Consider the following 24680-nt stretch of genomic DNA (forward strand, 5'->3'; position numbering starts at 1 on the left):
CGATCACTTCATTATTCAGTTCCTGAAAATACAGTAGATGCGGAAGTAACTCGAAGGTTATTGCATGGATTTTTGTTATCCGTTTCAGTGACTTGTGACACGGTGCATTGTTTTTCTTTCTTTCAATGCGGCAGTTTTTCGGCGATTTCCTCCTTCAAACGACGCAATAACGCTGGGTAATAGTCGTTGTTGATTGTGCTTTCTGTTTCGAGGTAGTCAATAAATATTATTCCATATGCATCAGAAAAAATACAGACGCCACCAAACGACTGTTGCGTTTTTTCCCGCTTTGGAGCGGGTTCATCCTGTGCGGTTCTCTCTAATAATCCATCCATCCATCTCCTTGATTGTTCCACAGCAACGCAAATAATCGGGTTTATTGCGCTTCAATATCTCCAAACACTGCTCCTGCTCCGAATCATTAACTCATTGCTGTTTTTTGTCAAAAGTGAAGCACCCGCTTTGCACAGAGTTTTTCATACCCAAATACTCGTGAATCATATGATATCATTAGAGTGTCATCCAAAATTACTTTTCATACTCTTGCAACCTGTTGCTACAGAGTATTATAGCTTCGTTCATTTCAAAAACACTGGTGCAGTGGTTTCGGTGATTGAAGGGGCATCGCTTTGGAGACTGTGATCACATTGAAAGGTGAATTTTTAATTTCTACTTCGCGTGTTTTTCGAATCGGTAGATTTTTTTTGGAAGTTAGTAGTACTGTTAGTGACACTATGCTTAATTTCACGTAAAAATATTCATTAGTATTTGCGATACGCGTCGTTTTGTGATGCTGAATTCTTCGATTTTTACTTGGTCTGAATTTATTGAACAAAGAAGAGCGATAATGCAACATCTCATGCTGCATTGGTTATTATTTCGCAGCTTCTTCAAGTAATATCATGTCGCAACCACCGCATTCGCCTGATTTACCTTCGTGTAACTTCTGGCTATTCTGCAAATTCACATGATCACTCCGAGGACATTATTTTGACTCAATTGAGAATATAAAAGCTGAATCGAAGAAGACTCTGAAGGTCATCAGGATGGAGGCTTTTTTCAAGTGCTATGATGACTGGAAAATTCGTTGGCATAAGTATATTGCAGCGCGAGCGGTTTAGTTTGAAGGAAGTGGACAAAATTCACCTTTCAATTTGATCATAGTAGTATACATAAGTGATGACAATTGATGAAATAAGTATTACATTTATGATAATATACTAACAATGCTATTTTTCATGACTCAAAAACAAAAATTCTATAATTTTTTCGACAAATTAACTATTATCTAAATTTTGGGGCACAATTTTCTGAAAGAAAGTAAGAAAGTAATCGACGTAGCAAAGCAAAATCATAGGTCGTTAAATTTGCTATAAGAATAAGTTTTCGTTTTCGATTTATAATTATGTTTTTGAATGAATTAAATGTCTGAACGCAATAAGAAAATATTTCTCTGTTATTTATAGGGTAAATCGAAAATCACAAAACGCAAGCTGTTGATGTTGTCTAGTATTAAGAGTTCAAACTTTATCAGAATTTTTTTCCGTCTGCAAAATTTACTATACCTATATATACCTGCTTTATTAGCATTTTGTGCGAAAATTTAGTATAAAATTGTATATATTTTTCATATCATCCCAAAGTAGAGATTTCAGCAAACATAAAGCCAACTGATTTAAAAAAAAACCTTATATTTTTATATCAAAAATTTTAATTAAAAATCAGGGTTTTTTTTATTTAAAAATTAAGTGTGTTTTGAACATAAGTTAACATCTAATTTTGAGAAAGATTTTTTTTTTGTATACGATAAAGACAAAAAACCCAAAAACTTGTATATTTGAATTTTTCACAGCGGTTATGTGAAAAAGGTGTTCTTTTAAAAGTTGTAGTTCTCTACATTATCTACAACTTTGCGATATAACTTTTTTCCATAGCATCCATAGTTTTGCCGAAAATCGAGCTAACCCGTTTTTAAGCCTTAATAATTTAACCACGCTGTTTCCATTCATCTTTCGGAAATGAGATCTCCGGAAAATTATTTTAATTTCGTTTTAGTTTTCTTTTTTACCATCGTTTCTACTGGGTTTCAACTTACGATGAATTCTTTTCACTTTCTATCATTTCTTCAGACTTCTGCACTGGCCCTTTTATGATATATTGGCGTTACTCTTGATCCTGATTGTAAAATGAGTCCTTTAAGCATTTTCCTATCAACTTCGGTATTATTTTAAATTTTGACCTCATCGATTTGCTTTTATTCAAGAATTTCTCAAAGGAAGTTCCAACTACTTATCTGAACCTTCCGAGGATACTTACATGTGTGTATGTGAACATGTGGTTTAAATGCTTACCTTCCAACCTATTCACATTTTGATTTGGGTAGAAAAGCACTTTCGCAACACGCTAAATACGCTCAACTTCACCACGCGTTTATTAACCACTGTGAGTAAACTAACCGCTACACCTTCAGGTATGATTAATTCGTTGTGGCAGCTCACTCAACGATACCCGCCTGTAAAAGGCTGAAATGGATAACGCTGTTGTCCTTCACCTCTGCCTTCTGACACGATGTGAAAGGTACGAGCATAAAATCGCAAAACTTGCTGTGTGTGGCGAGTGTAGTTGTGAGTGCGAAATTGCGAAATTTTTGTTTTGCTTTTCTCTCTTGCGGTGATGAGGATACGCTGGCGATAAGCACACGGGTCGGCAAGTTCATGGGGCTCAAAGTTTTGTGTAAATACACATCTTCAGTCGGCAAATAGCTTTGGTCGTAAGTGAACTATGCTCCCAAAGCGCTCCTCCACCCGTCAGCGATCGGCCTTCTTGTGTTTCCATTTCATTCGCATGTCGTGTTTGACCTTCTTCCTGACAACGGAAACGCGTAATTGTGAGTGAAGGGCTAAGATGGCTCACATGCACACGCACATAGAAAGTACTGTATGTGAGCGCATATGGGTTACGGATCGCCGCTCGCCGCTGTTACCTTGAAGTTGTGGCTTTGCAAATAAATAATACATATAATTCGCTGGCAGGCTATTACTTCTCCTTGGTCTTTAACACAACAACTCAATAGCTCGTATAGACGGCACATACATATGTGGGAATATTAGCATACTATGTAGAAGGTACATATAGTATATTTCAGCCGTCATTTTAGCGTCCTGAGCGCTTGCATATGCAACAAAACTTAATATTTGAAGGCCGTGTTGGCCGTAGCTTCATGAGTTGCAGCCGCTTGGAGGATATACGGTTGTTTTGTAGGGTTTTAACATGTATATGTATATGTGTGTATGAATGCGAAACGACGTTCAGCTTGCTGAAGGTTATGGCACGGCTTGCGCCTGTTTCCGCGCCCTTGAACCTTCGGCATTGAAACTGTATGACAACATAGAAAAGGAAATAAACTTTATTTAAATACACGCCTTCAATTGCTGCTTTTGGACTTCAGTGACGTGCAAATTAGCTCGTTTCAATATTTATCGTTATAGCAAGAGTGAATGAAATCATCTCTTGATAGATTGTGATATTGATATATGTTCAACAAATCCAAATGTTTTCCATAATGTATATAAAAGGAACAGAACTTTTGGAACATCGAATGCAGTTCCATCATCAAAGCTTAGCTTGATTTCCTGAAAAGGGAGACGCAGCAATGCCAAACCGCAGGTGGACGCTTTAAGTCTCCCATTAAGGCCATTGTGCTTCCGAGTGGTAACCAATTAAATCGTATCCAGCAATTCAATAGATACCTCATTTCTCTTTCATTGGAAATGGTGTGGTCTAAAAGGACTTGCTTATCCGACACCAGGCCTAAGACTTTTCTGTTACATGTATTTAGATCTAAGACTGCCTCCTTACGCCTATTAATAGGGATTAATGTAGTCCAACAAAGCCTTTCATTAGCATTACAATTCGAGCTATAGCATCTGTCCCACTAACGACTTGCATGCCTGTTTTGCCGCTTACTCCTTGAAAAGTGGAGACAGAGAGTTAAAGGACAAGTACAGGGCCACCAGAAGCGGTGAATTAGTTGACAACCTCACCACTGTGTGTCTTGTGTCGACGTAATTACTAAAAGAGAGAAGTTAGAATAGAATTTCTTTGAATTGACTGAGTTTATTTCAGTACCAGTAAAGTTAAATCAAACTTAACTTTACCTTATCTGTCAACTAAATTTTTGAATAATATTGGTCTATTCCGGAGTCTGTTCTCCCAGCTGTCAATTCCATGTCGTTCTCAGTTTCATATCCCGCTGCGTTTCTCGTTTAGGGAGAAGTCACAACGGGCCTCCATCTGCGCACTTGACGACGGGGCCGTCTGGTGTTCTCCGGCTGTCGTCTTAACCTCGCGCCATTCCAGTTGAGCAAACTTCCGAAAGAGGTATTGTCGAACCCGAACCTATTCTGGTCGGTGAAGAACAAAAAGTGAGCCCTACCGTCTATGTACAAATGCAAGAAATGAGTACTTTCTGCATGAACTCACTTTCATGGTACTGCCGCGATAGAATATCTCCACAAACTCGTCCTCAACTCCATATTGATTGTTATGTGAGACAAACTCAACCGAATTAGCCTTAATTATAATGTGTATATGATGAGAACACCAGATTATTATACCGATTTTATTATTTTTTATATATATTTTTTATTTATTTTTATTTATTATTTAAAAAACGCTCTCTGAATTTCATTAGGATGGTTTGGAAGTTTGAAAATCTGTATATGAGTTATGTGGGGGCCAGCGGAAGTATTGGTGGTTTTATCTTTATCAATTTAGGAGATACATATGTATATTAAGCCAATCAGAGGCGGGGCCACCTCCACTTTGAAAAAAGTGTTTAAATCTAAAATGCGCTTCCTTAGTGACATTCGTTTTACAACATAAAAGTTTTGTATCTTAACAAGGATTATTTATGCTATCTGCGATATCGACAGCTTAGCTCATTTTCCTTTCTTAGAAATTTTGTAAAACAAAAAATAATTAATTAAAAAAGTATAAGCCAACAAATATTTAACTCTTCTGGCTTTACTAATTGAAAACCTCTTCCATATATTACTTCAAAACCATTAATTAAATTAAAAATTAATCTGAAATCGGTTCTAGAAACAAATATATTTGCAATATTATTGATAGATTTCTTTAGAAATAAAGCTTCTTTTCCAAATTTTTCTGATCATTAATTATTAAGCATTTTAGAAGCACTTAAACTAGTCAATCGAAGGTCAATTTCCAACAGGCCTTTGAAATACCCTTGTGAAATACGCGAATATATACATACACAAAATATATGCCAAAATATAAAGTAACTGTAAACTTGAATGCATCGATGAGGTTTTTATTCGCATTTGTTTAAAATTCTAAATTAAACTTCATTCACCCGTATTTGCGTCTGCAGTTGTTTGCACAACTGAAATTTAGCTAAATGCAAATAGACGATCGCTAAATATTTCGGGTATGTTTACCCAAAAATAAAACAATAAAACAATGAGTAAGATAAATAAGCACCTTAAAGTAAATATAATTCTTCTATTTGCTGAGCCTATGATTTTATAAATCTACAATAACAAATTAGTCACTCTTAAAATCAAAATTTAAGAGTAAATGGAGTCAGGTATTGAGTGGAAACGAGTTCGCTGCCAAGCCTTTTTTTATACCCTGAACGGGGCATATAAAGCGAGCTTCTACCAACCAGGAGAATATGTCGAGGACCCTACAAAATTTATACTTAATTGATCAGCATGATGAGCTGAGTCGATTAAGTCATGTCTATTCGTCTGTCTTTCCGCCTATCTGTACATTCACGAACTCTTCCCTTAGTTTGTGGAATATCTTTCTTCCAAAGAATCTGCTCATACAGCTGCCATACAAACCGAACGATCGTTATCAAGTGCTTGAATGGAAAATGTTTTCATTTCCGAAGAAATTGTTCAGATCGAGTCACGGATTGGATTGAAATCTATGCGAATACTTCAACACTGTACTCATTCAATCATTACCGGAATTAGTAACCTTGACCTGTCGTCAGTCTTAGAGCAGCATATGCTACCACACAAGCCACCTTGACCCTTATTTGAAATAGCTACCATTATGGCTGATAAATAGGATATAAAGAGACGAAGCATTCCATATTCTCTATGTGAGACTAAGGAAGGAATTGACCAGGTTTTTTCAAATTTATTTTTATTTTACATACATTCTACGGATCTTGAATTATTGGCACTAAAACTTTATTATATATATTATATATTTCAAACTCTGCTGATAAATTACCAGAGCAAGTGCCAGCATATAAAAAAGTTCTAAACAACTAAAAATTTATTCATTGACACATTGTCTTTACATAGAATTGCTTCTTAGGCCCGAACTTATGCGACAGGTATTCCATACCATAGCTTCCTAACGGTTAATGAGTTAGTAATCAAATTAGTAATAAGTATTTTATTGGCACACTCTCTAAATTCCTAAATTACACTCAAGCTTTTGAGACCATGAAACATTAAACTAAACTTTGCGGCCCATCATAACATCCAAATTCCCAAAATTATACACCTGCACTTACTTACATATCGGTGGTTATAGAGTAACCAACAGCGAAGAGGCTTTCTTTTTCTCGCATTGCATTCAAATTCTTCGGTGAATATTTTTCTATTATGTTCACGGCTATATATGCAGATATAATGCATCACGTATTTGTATTTACTTTAATTTCGAGGCTTAAATATTTGTTCTTCCCAAGTTTACACAGATTGTTTTTGTTAACTTTGGGGAACGTTCCAATGAATTATTTCGCTATAAAAGTCGCTCATTTGGCAAACGCAAATCATTCCCAACACAGCGTCTCCGGAGAACTGAACACTTAAAATAAAAATGAAATTCATCACTTTGATACTTTCGGGTAAGCTTCTATTTGCCTAAATTTGTACTTAATTTCTACTTAATTTTAATAAAAATACAAAATTTCATTTACAGCATTAATGGTATTTGGCGTGGTTACCGCTCAAATACCAACATGTTACAAGCCTGGAGAAAATCCTACTCCCGGTTGCGAACTCCAAGGAACATGTATATTCACTCCAGGAATTTCGGTGATAGATCGAACACAAGAAAGGATCGACAAATGTTTGAAATCTGGAAGTCTGTTTTGTTTAAATAATTATTTTAACCATAACATACTTACATCGTAATAATAATTTCAGGTATAGTTGAAGAATCATGTAATATCATCCTTTACGGGGTACCCATTTGCGTTGTTGAGCTATTTGGTACAGTTCCAGCTGTTGGAGCTTAGACCCGACTTGCTTTCGCACAAAATTCGCACAATGGATCCGATTCGAGATACAACCGTACACCAAAATATTAATTTATACAAGTATTTAGACCTTTTGTCGAGTTTTGAAATTCGTAAAGAATTTATTCTAATATAACTACAATTAATTTGATATGTATTTGTGACATTAAATAAAGTATAACAAACTGCAATAAAAATAAATGTCTTTATTACTTAGATATATGTAGGGTATTATTTTAAATTGTTGGCAATGCAAGATTGTAGCGATACCATGCGAGGACTTGAGTTCGATCGTTCAGTTTGTATGGCAGCTAATCCCTTTAGTTAGCCGATATCGGCGGTTCCGTCAAGCAGTTTCTTGGCGAGAGAAGCACGTTTGCAAAATTTCAGACCGATATCTCAAGAATTAAGGGACTTGTTCACAGACGGGCGCACATACAGACGAACATAGTTAAATCGACTTAAATCATAACTCGGATCACTTATTTGTATGGTTTATTTTATAGAGTCTTCGACGTTTCTTTTTGGGTGGTCGTGACAAACTGAGCATGTCGTAACAGAATATTAAAGTTTTGTTCACTGTTATTTATAAAACGACATTACTGAGCTGCAAATGAAGCTAAAAACCGTAATTTGTTACAAAGGAATTAAAGTTGGGAAGGGTGTATGTCAGAGAGCTGCAACGAGTATAATGAAATCAGAACAAACAGTCGTTCCAAAAACACAAACCAATCTTTTCAGTTCAGCATAGACAACATTGTTAATCAATTCGTGTAGCTGCCAGCGTCAACTGACCTGATGCAATACGAACAATCTGTTCTACGGCAATCACGAACGTGTAAACGTATGGCAGGCTTCGGTTGCAATCGTATCATGTCAGTTCATAGCGTTGCGACGATTGTATGAATTGAAATGAAACTTTGGGTAAACGATAAGTAAATCTTCGAGTAAATCTATGGGTAAATCTATGAGTACAGCAAACAACAACAATTTTCTGCTGGACTGATTTGAATCATGTGTGGCAAAAAATGTATCGGCTTTGAAAATGTGCGCGTGTTACAAATTTTCGAAGCGTAAACAATGGAAATTGCATCGAATACGTACATATGTACATCCATATATACATACATTTGTTGTATGTATGTACTCGATAGTATTTCCATTATACATATATATACAAACATTTGTATTTGAAATAGAACAAAAGTGCACTAGTAAATCAGTGTATAGGGCATGATATACAAACCGAACGCTGTCGATCATTTTCAATCATTGAAGCATGAGTTTGCATCACTTTGGGTATTTTCTGCTGATACGAACGTTCATAAACAAATCAGATATAAGATGATCGCTAGTGATACAAAGTTGTTCTATATCGCTGATTTGAAGACAAACAGTTCGCTTCGTGTACATGAACTGAACTGACAGAATCAGACAGAGTAAAGGAAACAGTACTTAAGTATAAACGAAAATTTTTATACTCGTTACAGTTCTCTTGTGTATATGTTGTGAAAAGTCCAGAAAGTGGATTGAAAGATATAAAAAACAACTAAACCCGATGAGAATATTTCTTTTTAACTCTCCACTGTCGGTTTGATAATGATTCCTCACATTCTCCACTTAACAGTTAGGGGCCATCCATAAATTACGTCACACGAATTTAAGGACTTTTTAACCCCTCCCCACATCCTTGTCACAATGTCCCCACCCCTCCCCCCTTGTGACATCACACATTTTCCAATTTTATGGATTTATCAAAAAATAAAAAAAAACAGGTTATTATATATATTCTTATATTTATTGAATAATAAACAGAGAATCTCTCGGGCACGTCTAGCTGCAATTCTTTGAGGACGAATTTTCGCGATAGGTAACAGCTCTTGTTTTTTATGTGGTTGTTTGTGTTGATTGGTGGCTTTATATGAAGAAAAATATAGGCCACATATGCTACACGATCTTTTAAATAAGTGTGGCTCGACACTAGGGCAATAACTACGGCCAACGCTGGCAAGGTCAACGTTTCCATTGATCGCCTAAGCCCGCCTTCATCACAACATCTACAGCTCCGATTGCGTTTATTTTCACACTGTAAGATAGCATTAATATAATACAGCAGACAACTTTAAGACTTTGTTCATAACTTTACTTACTTTATTCTTCAAAACCTATGTCGTTCCCCTCAAAATAATCCCCCTTCACTCCAATACACTTCTGCCAACGTTTTTTCCAATCCTCGAAACAGTAGTTAAAATCAATTTTCATAAAAGCCTTCAGTGCGTGTAGCGAATCTTCTTTAATGTCTTCAATTGACTCGAAAACATTTTCCCAGGAGCGATCGTTTGAGTTTGCTGAATAGCCAGAAGGCAAACGGCGCAAACCCACATCAATGCGGTGGTTGTAGCGCGAAATTGGTTAAAAATTTTACGAAAAACTCATGAAGAAACAATATAGTACGCGACGATACATTATCAAGGAACATAATTCCGGCCTCTTCGCTTAGCTTCAAACAAACGTCGCCCAACACTAAAATAGTATTCCCTGTTGACAGTTTGGCCGGTCGGAAGGAAATCGGAGAGCACCACACTAAAATAACACTGGTAGACACATAATTTCTATTTTATTTTACAAAATTTATCAGTAGACTAATTGTGTCCGAATCGGTTACGTGTTCTATGTTTGGAAAGCAAAGCAGTTTTGAGTTCACATTCTTTTACGTTTCTGAAATTACTGTGTTTAAGATTTTTAGGAACAATGACTAGGCAGTGCGTAAATAGTGTCATCAGTTTTTGTTATGTGTGCGGAGAACTAACTTTCAAATCGCAAATACGTAATTTTACTCCGCTTGTGCTAAAAGCTTACGAACTGTATTTTGGTGTTACGGGTGGGGGCCAAGACTAAGCACGGGCTCCTCATATTGTTTACAGCTTGGTTAAAAGGTTCAAATCGTAAAATGCCCTTTGCAGTACCAATGGTTTGGAGAGAACCTAAATACCATGCTACAGACTGCTATATTTGACTCACAAATATTAAAGGTATTGAACCGAAGTCTAAACATACGGTTAAGTACTATAATAGTTTGATATCTAAGCTTTTCAAATCGCAGTCTGAACTTTTAGCAATGAGACTGAAAGGTTGGAACCTTCCCCAAAGTGAAGTAAATATTACTTTTTACAGAAAAAGGCAGAAGGACCTCACAAATTGCTTTCTTCAAGAAGTGGATCTAGTATAATGTTCAGAAGTTAATCTTTTATTTAACGCAGTAGGACAGAAACATGATCCAGGGGATTGGCATCTATTCACTGATTCCTCTAAACTTAGTTTAAAGTCGCTATTGGTTCATAACGGTAACAAATATCCATCTGTGCCCTCTGCTCATGCAATTTATATAAGGGAATCATATGAGAATATGTAACATCCGTTATCATAAGTATGGTTGGGTAATATGTAGAGAGCTAAAATTAACAGCCCTTCTTCTTGGAATGGAACTAGGATATACGTAATACTGTTGACTCCTTTGCGAATGGGACAGGAGTGCTAGAGACAGGAGCAGTGGCCCGTACGTCAGATACTTCCTCAAGTACGCTACCAGTGAACATCTAGTTGATCCTAAAAAGATATTACTACCACCTTTGCATATTAAATTGGGTTTAATGTAGACTGAAAGTGGGATACTCCAAAAACAAAACGTCGCCGAAAAACATCGACTGTTAACAATAATACATATAATCATAGCAAAAAAACTATAGGTGATAGATTTATTTTCTGCATTTGTGGCAATCTTTACATAATAAACACTTACTTCCGTTCATGTCACAAAAAACAGGTGGAATTTTGTTTTCCAGTGTAATCGAAGACAACTGTATAAATAACCTTGATTTTTGACCTGCATTAACATGGATTTTTCGGCTTCGGCTCATCGATATTCGGCCGGTTGATCGTCTGTTTCCGGGTCGTAAGCATAAGCCCAAGACTCTTCGCCAATAGTCGGAAAGGATTGTTTCATAAACGTTAAAGCGACGCTAGTTTTCGAAAAAAAAAATTAGTGATTTTGGAACAAATCGTGATTTCACTTTTCTTGGGCCCAAATAATCTTTAAAAGTGGTTGTCACTGATCCTTTCGATATGCTAACTTTGCCGGTAAGATCTCTGACTCTTAATCGTCGATTCTCAAGCACTAATTCGTTTATTTTATTGACGTGTTGTTCATCAGTTGATGTTGATGGCCGTCTAGGACTTTTGGCAAAAAAGACAGTCATACCATTTTTTTTTATTATTTTAAATTAAAACATATTAATATTTTTTGCTCACAACATAAATGATCAGCATGACGAGCGAAGTTGATTTAGCCATGTCTGTCCGTCCATCTGTCTGTAGATTCGTGAACTAGTCCCTCAGTTTGTGAGATATACATGTGAAATTTTGCACACGCCCCTTTCTCCAAAAGAATATGCCCATCCATGAGAACGCCAATATCGGAAGATATCTTCACTTAATCTGGCAATGGCTATAAAACAAATGAAGTAATCTCCAAGTGCTTGTATGGAACATTTTTTCGTTTGAAAAGATATCTTCTCCGTATTTGGCACGGCGTATCCACCAAAGGAACGCCACAATATCCGAAAAAAGTGTTTAGTCCAAAAGGATGCACCTGCACTTACGTACGGAAGAAAAGGCAGGCAGTTTAAAACAAACTTTTTATGAGTATTGCTGATTATAGAGTAACCGACAGCGAGGAGACTTTCTATTTCTCCCTTTACATTCGAATTAATCGGTGAATATTTTTCTATTATGTTCACGGCTATATATGCAGTATTGTATCTGCACGTATTTGTATTTACGTTAATTTCGAGGCTTAAATATTTCTTCTTCCCAAGTTTACACAGATTGTTTTTGTTAACTTTGGGGAACGTTCCAATGAATTATTTCGCTATAAAAGTCGCTCATTTGGCAAACGCAAATCATTCCCAACACAGCGTCTCCGGAGAACTGAATACTTAAAATAAAAATGAAATTCATCACTTTGATACTTTCGGGTAAGCTTCTATTTGCCTAAATTTGTACTTAATTTCTACTTAATTAAAAATACAAAATTTCATTTATAGCATTAATGGTATTTGGCGTGGTTACCGCTCAATTACCAACATGTTACGAGAATGGAGAAAATTCTACTTATGTATGCAGACTCAGAGAACCATGCATAGCCAGTTTTGCAAGTCCGATGGAAGATAAAACCGCTGAACAGTTTGCGGAGTGTGAAGAATCTGGGGGTCTGTTTCTATTAAATAATTATTTTAACCATAATAAAGGATTTATATTGCAATAATACTTTCAGAAATAGTAAAAACCGATTGTGCCAAAGGAGGTATTGTGCCGTTCATCAAATGCTCGTTAGACGTATTTTTTATAAATTTCTGAAATAATTGCAGACAAATTTTTCCCTTAGACTCCACTTTTTTTCGCACAAAATTCGCACAATGGATCCAATTCGAGGTACAAGCGTACACCATATTATTAATTTATACAAGTACTTAGACCTTTTGTCGCTTTTGAAATTCGTAGAGAATTTATTCGAAAATAACTGCAATTAATTTGACATGTATTTGTGACAATAAATAAAGTATGACAAACTGCAATAAAAATAAATGTCTTTATTACTTAATTACTATATGACAGGCATAAACATTATTGGTTGGCGACGCGACAAACTGGGCATTTATCCAGGAAAGATGCTAAATTTGGCTGCAAATTCTTTCATTGTGTGCATTTTAATAGAGCGAAAGAATACAAAAACGTTTGTATTATAATCTGAACATTTCCATTCGAAGATTTTTGCGATACCATACAAGGGCTTGAGTTCGATCGTTCAGTTTGTATGGCAGCTATATGCTTTAGTTGTCCAATATCGGCGGTTCCGTCAAATGAGCAGTATGTAAAATTTCAAACTGATATCTCAAAAACTAAGGAACCTGTTCACGGACGGATGTGCAAACAGTCGAACATGGTTAAATCGATTTTAATCATAACTCGGATCACTTATTTGTATGGTTTATTTTATAGAGTCTTCGACGTTTCTTTTTGGGTGGTCGTGACAAACTGAGCATGTCGTAACAGAATATAAAAGTTTTGTTCACTGTTATTCATAAAACGACATAACTAAGCAGTAAATTAAGCTAAAAATCGTAATTTGGTGGTGAAAACGTCCAAAAAGTAAATTGATATATTTCTATCTCCATCGCCGGCCCATTAACGGCCATAAACCGCATCAAACCGTAATTTTTTCAGAATGCAATGGTGACTCATCGAGTACGTGTGGATTGCGGCCTGATCAATAACGCATATTTTGTTTATTGACGAAGCCTTTCAGCCAGTCATAAGCCTCATCGCGGAAGGCGATTTTTCGATGAAAAACCGGATCATTTTCAAGTTGTAGCTCAGCCCAATTCACGAACATACGACGAATCTGGCGACAAAGCGGCGTAAACTAGATCTTGTAGGGATGTACCCCAAGATCTTTTTGCAAAATTCGCCACAATGGCATGACAGAGATGCCCAACGCTTGAGAACGACGTGTGAGAGACCGATTAGGGTCTTCCTCAATTAATGTGCCTGTGGATTAAAATTTCCTCCACTAGACGTTCAATTGTTGAGCTGACAGGACGCAGTTGAGGTCACTAACTCCGAGTTTCGGTTGTAATGTCATGATGAAAGGGCAAGTGTTACTGCAGCTAAATATTAAAATAGCGGGAAAAAATACGAGAAAAGTTGAAATCGGGGTGACTGTATGTCTGCCCCAAAAATGGATCGGATTGTGATTGAATATGTCTCGAACGTTCGACGAGTCACTCGCGGACGATGCGTCGATCGTTGAGAATATGAAACAGGAAAAAGGGAGTGTATTAGTAAATGAAACCACAAAGTTTGTGTTTAATATAGCAAATTAAAGTGTTGGTTCTTTATTAAATCGTGATTACCAAAAATTACTTACTGGTTTGTGCTTGTGGTGATGCTGGTTGTGGTGGCCGGTGGACGACGTCTTACTTCCTTCGCTCTCTAGGAAAAAGTAAAAGTGCGCGACTAGCAGGATCGCTTGCTAAGCGGGAGTTTTCAACGAAACCATTGCCAGTTGAGTGAAAGTTATTAACAGTTGAGTGAAAACTATTAACAGCTAACTGGCAATGGTTTGTTATATACTCACTAGGGGTGGTAAAAAGAAATTAGGCGCTGGCCTAAACAGTGATAAGACGACATAATCGGGTCGTTTTTCTTTTAAATAAGGCAGGAAAAGTCGATACTATCAATAGCGAGCGTAATAATCCGATGGGGTTCAGTTTTAATCACTTTGGTATCTCAATATCTATTTCGACTATTTTTAGGCGTTACAAGCTACCGTTGGTAACAAAAAAAATCCCATAGTCTGTCGCAACATGTTCCGAGGGTATAATAGTAGGAGCAATAACGACCGGAGAAATCGGTGAAGACCTATAGATGTCGGATAGTGGCACCCTCATCAAATATAAATAGACATTTTCTCCTGACGAGCAGAGTTACTGGCGGTCGAAACACTCCCCCATACCAAAGTTAAATCGTCTATGCCCATCTACATATTTCTTTAAATATTTTTTGCAATATTGGTGATTTTATAAGCCGTGTACTTGTGGCACGAATTAGTGGCGGCACTGCAAATCCCTGACCCCATTCATGCCGTTGGCGCTAGTATACACACACTTTCACTGCTTTCCAATAATATATGCAGGTAAGTCAGTGCATATAGTACTTACCACAAGTCTCGTGTATCTTGAATTTATTGCGTCACAAGGGGGCGATACTGCCACCACATTGCAGCACCCTGCTCCACTTCGTGCTACTTTAGTATACTTTTGCAGAGCGCACTCGTTGTTGGCTACTGCAAATTTATTCCGTTCCATTTCATCGCCTTTCGTAACTACGCTGACTTTGTCCGTCTATTTTTAGTACGTAGTGTGTACGTTGTGTTCATGCTGAAGCCCTTCCTCGTTTTACAGTTGTTGCCATGAAGATGGTGGTGCCGCCTGTAGCTGCGACATGTCCGATATTTACTGGCTTCGCTGCGCTGTAAATTTGTGGCGCATCTTCACAGCCATTCAGCGGTGGAGGCAGCAGCTTATGCTGGCCAAAAGTGCACCGAAAGCGTACAAAAACAAACAACGAGCGGTGTAAATTGTCCTCAAATCTCTTGACCGACTTGCAGTTAGCACCAAGCACAGTAATTCGTTTGCACTTTGCGACCGGGTAGAATTCCCAGCGACTGCTTTTATTTGTGGCTACCAATTTTATGTGAAACTTACGAAGCGCTCATACGATTAGCTGATTCCTAAAGACTTCGCCAATGCTTAGCATTACCTTACCTTAATATTTACTTTGTTCGTACTAAATGTTTCACCTGGACTCCCTTCAGCATCGTTGAGTCTAATATTGACAATACTTACTCTAATACAATATAAAGAGAGTATTTTTTGGAGTCTTAACCATAGCAAATACAGCAGAACCGAAGTCTTAACTTTGGCGAAGTATTGAAGCACGATTTTTTTCAAGTAGCAGCGCTTCCGCGAAACCTGTTATACTCGCTACGATCTCGCTGTTCTGAAATGGGTCATATCGCAACGCGGCTACTTCTATACGGCAACCCTATAAGCGGGTATCAACTGACTACTTCAACTCATTGATTGCACCGCAATGCGAGCACGTTGCACCGTTGTTTACTAACTTTATGCTGTGCAAGCTGTCATATCGTTGTTGTTGTATTATGCCTTGATTCGGCTGCAACGTTGCCGGAAATATGTAGATAATGCCACTAATGAAAGTGCCAGCGTTTTCATTTTCATCGTCATAATTATTATGAGAGCTTTTTCTGTACTCATTTCAACTTTCGCTCTCATCAGCTTACTTTTGCATTTGTGTTGTCAGCAATCTGAAAATGTTTGCTTTGCAATTTTGTTTCAGTCTTTTATTTAAACTTGGCAACTACTGCGATTGGCACGGGAACAAAGTATGTCACAGCAACAACAAATACTGGCATTACTCTCGGTTTTTGCCTTCACTCTTAGCAATGTTAGTGTTGCGGCAAGTTGCGGAGTTAGCTGGTATGTACGTGTGCTTCAGTGGGGCTTTCATTAACAACAACATTCTGTGGCTTAGCTTCGCGTAGACTTTTTAAACACCCCTACGACTTATTACAGTTTGAGTATGATATTCCAACTTTTCATGTAAACAGTCAGCGATAAAGCAGGGTGGGGCGTAAAATGAAATAATCCACCTTGGAAACGCGTCTAGTTTCAAAAAATGTACTGTCACTCATCGTTGTTTGTAGTCGAAATGGCTTGCATATGTGCTTCAACTTTGATTTACAGGTTCGTTCGAAGACCTATAAGTGCTCTTATATATAATTGTACTAAAAATACATGGTAAGTGGTGTCGATAAACACTTGGTTAAATGCGTGAGAGCCCTGCTTCCGTTGTCCATCCATAGGTTTCGATTTGAGAGAGCTTTTCGTTGGAACATTATTTACTATGCGAACGTAATGGTCGACGGGATTCGTTGGATTTTTATGCACTTATGTTCCCGTCATTGTAGAGCTCTTACAGTTCACGGTTCCGTCTTCTTCGATATTCATCGCTCATGCAGACGACTCGAAAGGAATTGGGAAGAACAATTCTCACGAATGCTTTAATACTTTCTCATCTCGCTTCGTCATCGTCCATGTTTCTGCGCCGTATAATAGAAAGGAATGATAGGAAATTTATAGAGTGTAATTTTCCTTAATCGAAAGAGATCTGCTTCTCGATTGCTTTCCAACCTCAAAGTAGCACCTGCTGCCAAAGTTATTCTGCGATTGATCTTAAGGCATTGTTGATGGAATTAAAACTGGTTCCGATATATACACTGTCCTTCTCTGTTTCAAATTTGTATCTGTTTACTTGCTTAGCATGACGGGAATATTGAGTGACCTATAGAATTGGGCTTTGTCCGTCGAGAGATGAATTTACTTCCCAATTTCTTATTCAGTCTGCAGTAGCACCTGTTGTCAAGAGTTATTCTGCGTGGTTATTGAGGCCAGTGATATCAATATAATCGGCGTACGCCAGCAGCTGTACAGTGTATCTTCTATATTCAGCTATGTCGGTCGAATTATTTTCACCTGGAGTAGATTGAGGAAGCCGCTCGATAGGTAGTCGCCTTATCTGAAACCTCATTTGGTATCGAAAGGCTCTGAAACGTCCTTCCCGATCCTGGCACACTGTTAAGGTTCAATGAGTTTGTTGAATTCCAATCAGCAGGCATTCTCTCGGCGAACCATATTTTACAAAGAAGCTGATGCATGCTCCTTATCAGTTCTTCGCCGTCGTGTTTGAATAGCTCTGCCGGCAATCCATCGGCCACGACGCTTTGTTGTTCTTCAGACAGGAAATTGCTATTCGAACTTTTTTATGGTCATTCTACAGAACGTCTGCTCCATCGAAGAATCGGGATCGCCTTCTCCTGATGTTAAGACACCAAACTGTTCTATAGGCGCAACATGCACAACCAATACGAATAAACCTGTATGAATGCAATGTGAATTTCCCGAAAATGAGCTACAAAAGCCTTCGTGGGTGAGCCTTATTTTAACAGCTGAGAAGTGTACATACATTTTAGCCAGAATTAAGAACTCCTGCTTACCTGAAAAGACGATTCAATTATCCACTTTTTGTAGACAAACTTTCAAGACTTGGCAGGATATGGATTGCAGGAGTTCTACACCGAGTTTGTGATACAGCTGAGCACTCACAGGGGAAATATAGAACCTTTTAATTACTCCATTCGAGCTTGCAGATGCTGCAGGTATTGTTATATGTATTGTCATTTTTGACGCATATTCTCCAAATGACCATTGCCCTATTATGATAGTTGTAATTCGATGTATTATTTTCTCACTCATATAGAGGGACCAACTCGTCTGCTTGTTTATCACCGAAAATGTTCATATGGCCAAGAATCTAAATAATGGACAAGTACGGGTTACCTGCCAGTGAGCTTGAAAGTCTACCCACATTTTTTGACTACGCAGAAATTAACCTTTGATGACAACAAAGCAACGCCGGCTGGCTGCTGTGTATATGGTAGCGGTTTGTATCCTCCCCTAGTTATTCAGTAGAACTCCTCTGACCTTCTCCAAATGAAGTACTTCCGCTTGGAAGATGCTAGCTGAGTTTTGTAGACGAGGGGATCCTCGGAATATACCCCCGTCTCGATTTGTTAGTAATTTTTCGGCCAAATTTTCAAAAGATGATCATAGAGAACTGCGTCTTCATTGGAAGCAATAGCTTCAGTAAATTCGGAAATATAGCTTTAGTAATCAAATACTTACAGACCTTACGCTTTTTTTGACTAATGCAAAAATATAGTAGTTGGTCCACACCGTAAACAACCATACGATATTTGGAAAAACTGCGCAATAAAAAGTAATAACACCAATTACAATGCGAAATAGTGGAAGCAATGTAGTGAGACAAGTGATTATGGCAAAAGTTTCGCCATCAGGCACATAATCGGGAAGCGACGCAAAAATAATCGCTTACACAACGGCCTGATGCAGTGGCGATAAAAAGGCTGGAGTCTTGAAAAAATACAAACAAATAAGCGCAAGTATGTGTACACAATGTAGCCTCCACCCGTTAAGGCATAAATATTTGTACAAATTTATTATTTTCAGGAGAAGGCTGGAAGGGAATGTACGTAATGAAATTGCGAGCTTGTTTATTACAACACCCCACCACGTACACACACAGTAAGTCGCAGTCATTACAACGCTCAACCATGCTCCGATCCGCCAGGCACAAGCAACGACACAAAAGCAAGGAAACTGTTAAAGTATTTGTAGCAGTCAAGTTGAAGAAAACTCAACACCGATTCGCCTGTAAGAAAACAACGAAAACAGAAAAAGAAGCACAAGTAATTTACGAAAGAGCATAAAATAAATTGAATTGTTCTCAGGCGCTGGCGAAATGTTTATATTCCTTGTCGCTTTGTCAGTATTCATGTGCGAAGACATTTGTTCAAGTGTGTGTGTGTCTGTGTAGAGAAGACCCCTCTTCCCCTTCTACAAACAAGTGAACAAATATCAGCACATACACGTATGAATATAGAGCCAACACAAAGGGCAAAGGTTGCCATTTCACGCGCTCATATACATATACAAAACAGAAAAACTCGTGCACAAACACACACATATATATATAAACGCACTGCGGCACAATAACACTCACTCCGATTCGCTAAATATTTATGCGACTTATTTGCGCTTGTCTGCATTGACATCTGTCATCGATTCAGCCGCTACAATGCGCGCCGTGTATACCCGGGCGTATACGTAACGAACTGTGTGACTACGTTGCTCATACGCACCGCTGCAGCTTGATGAATCTCACCGACTGCTGACTACGAGAAAATGTCAAGTGAATTTACGCAAATACATATAATGATGGCAACTTGTCTGACTTGTTGTTGTAGTTTTGATTGTGTGGCAGGGGAAAAGCTGCATATACTTATGGGTATGTATGTAGCGTCATATGGGAATGGACGGCAACAAAAGCAATGGCATTGGCGTGACACCTTGGGACCATGCTCTGATTGAGTTGAGAGTATGTGCCGAACTCGTGTGGTTGAATTGCTTGCTGTTAGTCGTATGGAGTGCTTTACAAACTGTTGAATTCAAATCAATGATTTCAATTTCAGTCACCTTCTGGATTGGGCGAACATGTTTGAATAGAATGTAGTGATGTAGAGCCTTAGTTGCTGATTATTTGCATAGCATAAAATATATTTCGTCTCCTTTTTTGGTGCTTATATCGCGTACACCAACATATGAAAGATTTTTCAAGCAAATACTGAATAAAGTCGGTGACTTTCTTTAGAACACAAATAATCGCAGCCACAACCGAAGATTATTTCGGAAGATCAACTGAGATCATTTAAGGCTCCGGAAATTCAGTAAGCGATGACTGCTGGCGAAATTCTATCTCACAACGCTCACTTCTACAGTAGTAATCCTATTAAATACATTCAAGTACTTTCTAAGGCAGAAAGAAAATTTGACATCCAGAGACCGAACATAGCTAGGTCCAAAGTTCGAAAAATTTGTCATTACTACACAGACATATATTTCCTGGAACTCCTTCTGTTTCTTGATTCTTTGAATTATGTCAATGACACCATATATTTCGTACAGCCCATTGTTCCAGGACTTTCTTCTCAATTGGCTACTCAGTCCGAAGGATCACCTAATCGCAAGAGTTATTCTTTGCTGAATTTCGAGTTTGACGTTGTTGTTGGTGTTAATGCTGGTCCCAAAATAGACGTGATTATCTACAACTTCGAATTTATGACTGTCAACAGTGTCGTAGGAGCCTAGTCGCGAGTGCGACGACTGTGTGTTCTTGACAGGAAAATTTTTGTCTTGGCCTCCTTCACTACCCGACCCATTTGCTTCTCTTCTTATCCAGTCTGGAGGAAGCAGAACTAAAGAGCGATTGTTGAGGCAAATGATATCAATATCATCGGCGTACGCCAGCAGCTATACACTCTTATAGCAGATTGTACTTTCCCTACTATTTCTCTCTTATTATTTTCTTCAGCAATATGTTGAAGAAGTCACACCATAGGGAGTTTGCTGATCGGAGAGATCCTTCCCGATCCTGACGGATTAGTTTTGTACCAAGTTCAAGCATAGCATCATAGAAGCAGTTCCTTTTCATCCTGTCGAAGCCGGCTTTAAAAGATTTGGCGCATAGTAAAAATCTGGTCGATAGTGAATTTTCCACTTCAAAGGCCACACTGAACAAGTCTAATCAGTTTGTTGACGGTGAGCTTTAGTTTTTCACACACTACGCTCGCTAAGACCTTATATGCGATATTAAGAAGGCTTGTCATACGCTAATTGGCGCAGATTTTGGGGTTCCCCGTTTTGTGAGTTGGGCAGGATACACTTAGGTGCCAATCGGAGTGCAAGCTTTCATATAACCATATCTTGCAAAGGAGCTGATGCATGCGCCTTGACAGCTCTTCGCCACTGTGTTTGAATAGCTCGGCTGATAAGCAATCCTCCTCCTCCATCTAACCTCTGACGCTTTGTTATCCTTCAGGCGGGTAACTGCTACTCGAACCTCATGATAGTCGTCCAATGGAGCATCTATTTCATCGTCATCTATTGGGGAATCAGGTTCGCCATCTCCAGACGTTACACTTTTACTTACGTTCAGCAGGCTGAATAAGTGTTCCCTTCATAATTTGAGTTTGCTCTGAACATCCGCCACTATATCACCATATTCCATACTCCGTTAGTCACCACATCTTTTCGTAGAATTTTTAAGCATTACCTCTTTCGGCCAGTTTCTTAAGCTCTCCAAACTCACACATTTCGGCTTCTTTCTTTTTTTTCTGCATATGCGCCTCGGTTCCCTCTTCAGCTTTCGGTGTCTATCCCACCCCGCTCGTGTCTTAGTCGATCGCAATATTGCGCGTAGACTGTCTGCATTCTCTTCATTGCGACGCGACACTCCTCATCGTACCAGCTGCACTCTCGAACTCGAATATCATTGGTTTCGTCTGCAGCTGTGCTGTGAAGCTTGAAATTTTGTCCCACAGTTCCCTTATACCGAGTGCAAGTGGAACAGAAGACAGTTTTGCTATCGGTTGTGAGTGTTCGTCACGAACTCGCACCTTCCTTGTGTTTATCGACGAAGAGGTGGCACTTATCTTCGCTACTACAAGATAGTGGTCCCAGTCGATGTTAGATCCTCGGAGCATACGCACGTCAAGGACACTGAATACATATCGTCCATCAACTACAACATCATCGATATGATTTCGAACTTGAATTTGATCAATTTTCTTGTGCTGAAATCAAGTACTAGAGACAACCATATTTCAGGCCCCTGCGAAGTCGATCTCAACCATTTGGAGAGATTTCGCCATGAAAGCTGAATTGTCCGACTGTTGAAAGATACCTTTTTTGCCCACCCAGGTGTTTAAATCGCAACTCACAATTTTTACAACCTGGCGGGGTCAGTTGTTATAAGCGCGCTCCAGCCGCGCAAAAACGGCATCTTTATTCCTCTTGACTTTCTCTTCGGTCGGGGTTTGGGCGAAATCAGTGTTATGTTTAAAAATTTTGCTCTGATGCGGATTGTGTCTAGACGCTCATACCCGAAGTGAATGTCAGAATTCGACGACTGAGTCTTTCTCTCACCACAGATCGAACATTGAATTTTCGCTTCTTTATATGGTAGCTCTAGTAAATGTTACAATGTTATGTTCATCCTCTCTGTCTGTGTACCATCCATCGCGATTCTTGAACAGCAGTGATGTTAGCCTTTACTTTTCCGAAGACATCAACCGTGTGGGTATCCACATCTTCCAAATTTAGGGACCAGATAATCCATTTGCTTGCCCTTAAATCATAATCCTTAAAACCGTTTGTAGTGGTCGTCATCAGAAGAGGGGTCTCTCATCCAAACCTTTTCCGTCCTTTTCTTCGGGGATGTATTTTTACGAGGCGGGCCTCAAATCTAGCGCAGAACCCTGAGGAGAGATAATTGGCCTTCTCACTTTAGCTTGCCTTCAGACGGGTGTTTTTTGACTACCCAGAGGACACTTGCCATTTTCCAGCTTCCCAAAAACACTATCTCTTAATGTTGAGCATTGCGCTTATGCAGGTAATGAAATCAGCCCGACACCTAAACCCTCATCTACAGTCAGCCTCAGTATTTGAGTAAGTGCCTGCAATTGATTCCGGCAGTTTATACTTGAACAATAACAAAATACTCAAATGCAATTGTTGTTGCTGGTCGTTACGGGTATTGTTGCGAACGGCACAATTGAATAATTCATGTGAAATAATTCCATATCATTGATGCAACAAATGTGCACGGTTACGTGCAATTTAACATGGCTTACATGCTGCAATCGGAAGCTTAGCCATTGATAGCACAAGCCTTGCGACTTCTCGCTATTTGCGTAGAAATGCAGCTCATCCCTTACGGATCTGCATAGCGTACACGGCTTGCATTACGTTATTGTCTTCATAAGCATATATTCGATTGATGCAACAGTGTTGCACATGCTGCACGTGCCACAACGGTCGACCGAAAGCAACCAACGCATGCACAAATGCCATACGACAGCAGCCTCCACTCAGCTTGTATCCTACGTCAATCTGTATCTAAATCTGCTTTTTCGCTATCGTAACGGTTTGCAGTGATTTCGAGGCAAAAAGTAAACGAGCAGCCGCATACCAAAAAGAACAACGACTTGTTTGTATACAATACTCACACACACACACTTGCAAACATATGCATAAGAAGTACGCTTTACTCACAGGCATATACACATGTTGCTGAGCATATTCTCGATAAGATTTGCATATGTGCCAGCGCTGGCACTTACACACATGTACATTGCATTCACGTATGTGTGTGTGTGATGTTTGGTATTCCGGGCCAGCAGACGTTAAATACGCAGATGATTCCGGCATCTCTCCTAAAGTGCAAGTGTGTTGGTTTTCATGCGCTTTTTCAGCATTGGTTCAATCCACCATTTCTTTTTTCGCTGGTTGTTGTGAAGACGGCAACTGAAAGAATTCGAAAAACGTTTTATGACTTCGAAGTGGGCTATCAAAAATCCTGACGACTTAAATTGCTATCATTAAGGCAAATGTGCTGCGATTTGATTTCACCAAAAACGAAACGGTTAGCCATTTCAATTGCTATTCGTTTCTCTTCAATGTCATAAGTAGCTTAAGCGAATCAAAAATACAGAATACATAATGTTTAATTTAATTCGTAGGCACTTCAATGAAGTTTAAGTTCTGAAATTATTTCTAAAATTAAACATCGATTTTCATATCATAACAGTTGTTTCACAATTTTATTCTGATGAACTTTAATCATAGGTCGATATATCTTCAAAAATGATGCCGGTGAGAACGTAACCGTCAATGGCTATCACCATGACAACCGACTATTTAATGCCTGAAATTGAAGCTAGTGATCTCGACGGCATTTCGTTTCAACAAGACGGCGCCACTTCCCACACATCGCATCAATCAATGGATTGATTGGGAGAACACTTCCATGAGCAGATAATTTTCGGTCGATTGGCCATCAAAATCGTGTGATATTACACCTTTAGACTTTTTTCTGTGGGAATCTTTATTGTGATATGCTAAAATTAATTTTCAGAGGTTTTCACATTGTGCCACCTTTGAAAATGACCTTTTTTAACATGATAGCTTAGAATTCATGTGTATTTATAATATTTTATATATTTAAGAGAGTCTTATCCTTAATTTTAAGAATAATTTTTCGTTTCGTTTTTATC

General features: G+C 38.5%; 1 protein-coding gene across 4 annotated transcripts in view; it reads left to right on the forward strand.

Annotated features, from left to right (window-relative positions):
• The window catches only part of LOC120777186, a 181052-nt gene that overhangs the window by 5171 nt on the left and 151201 nt on the right, over positions 1–24680 (forward strand). The window lies entirely within an intron of this gene.

The sequence above is a fragment of the Bactrocera tryoni genome, chromosome 5 (assembly GCF_016617805.1).
Source record: "Bactrocera tryoni isolate S06 chromosome 5, CSIRO_BtryS06_freeze2, whole genome shotgun sequence".
Taxonomy (NCBI): Eukaryota; Metazoa; Arthropoda; class Insecta; order Diptera; family Tephritidae; genus Bactrocera; species Bactrocera tryoni.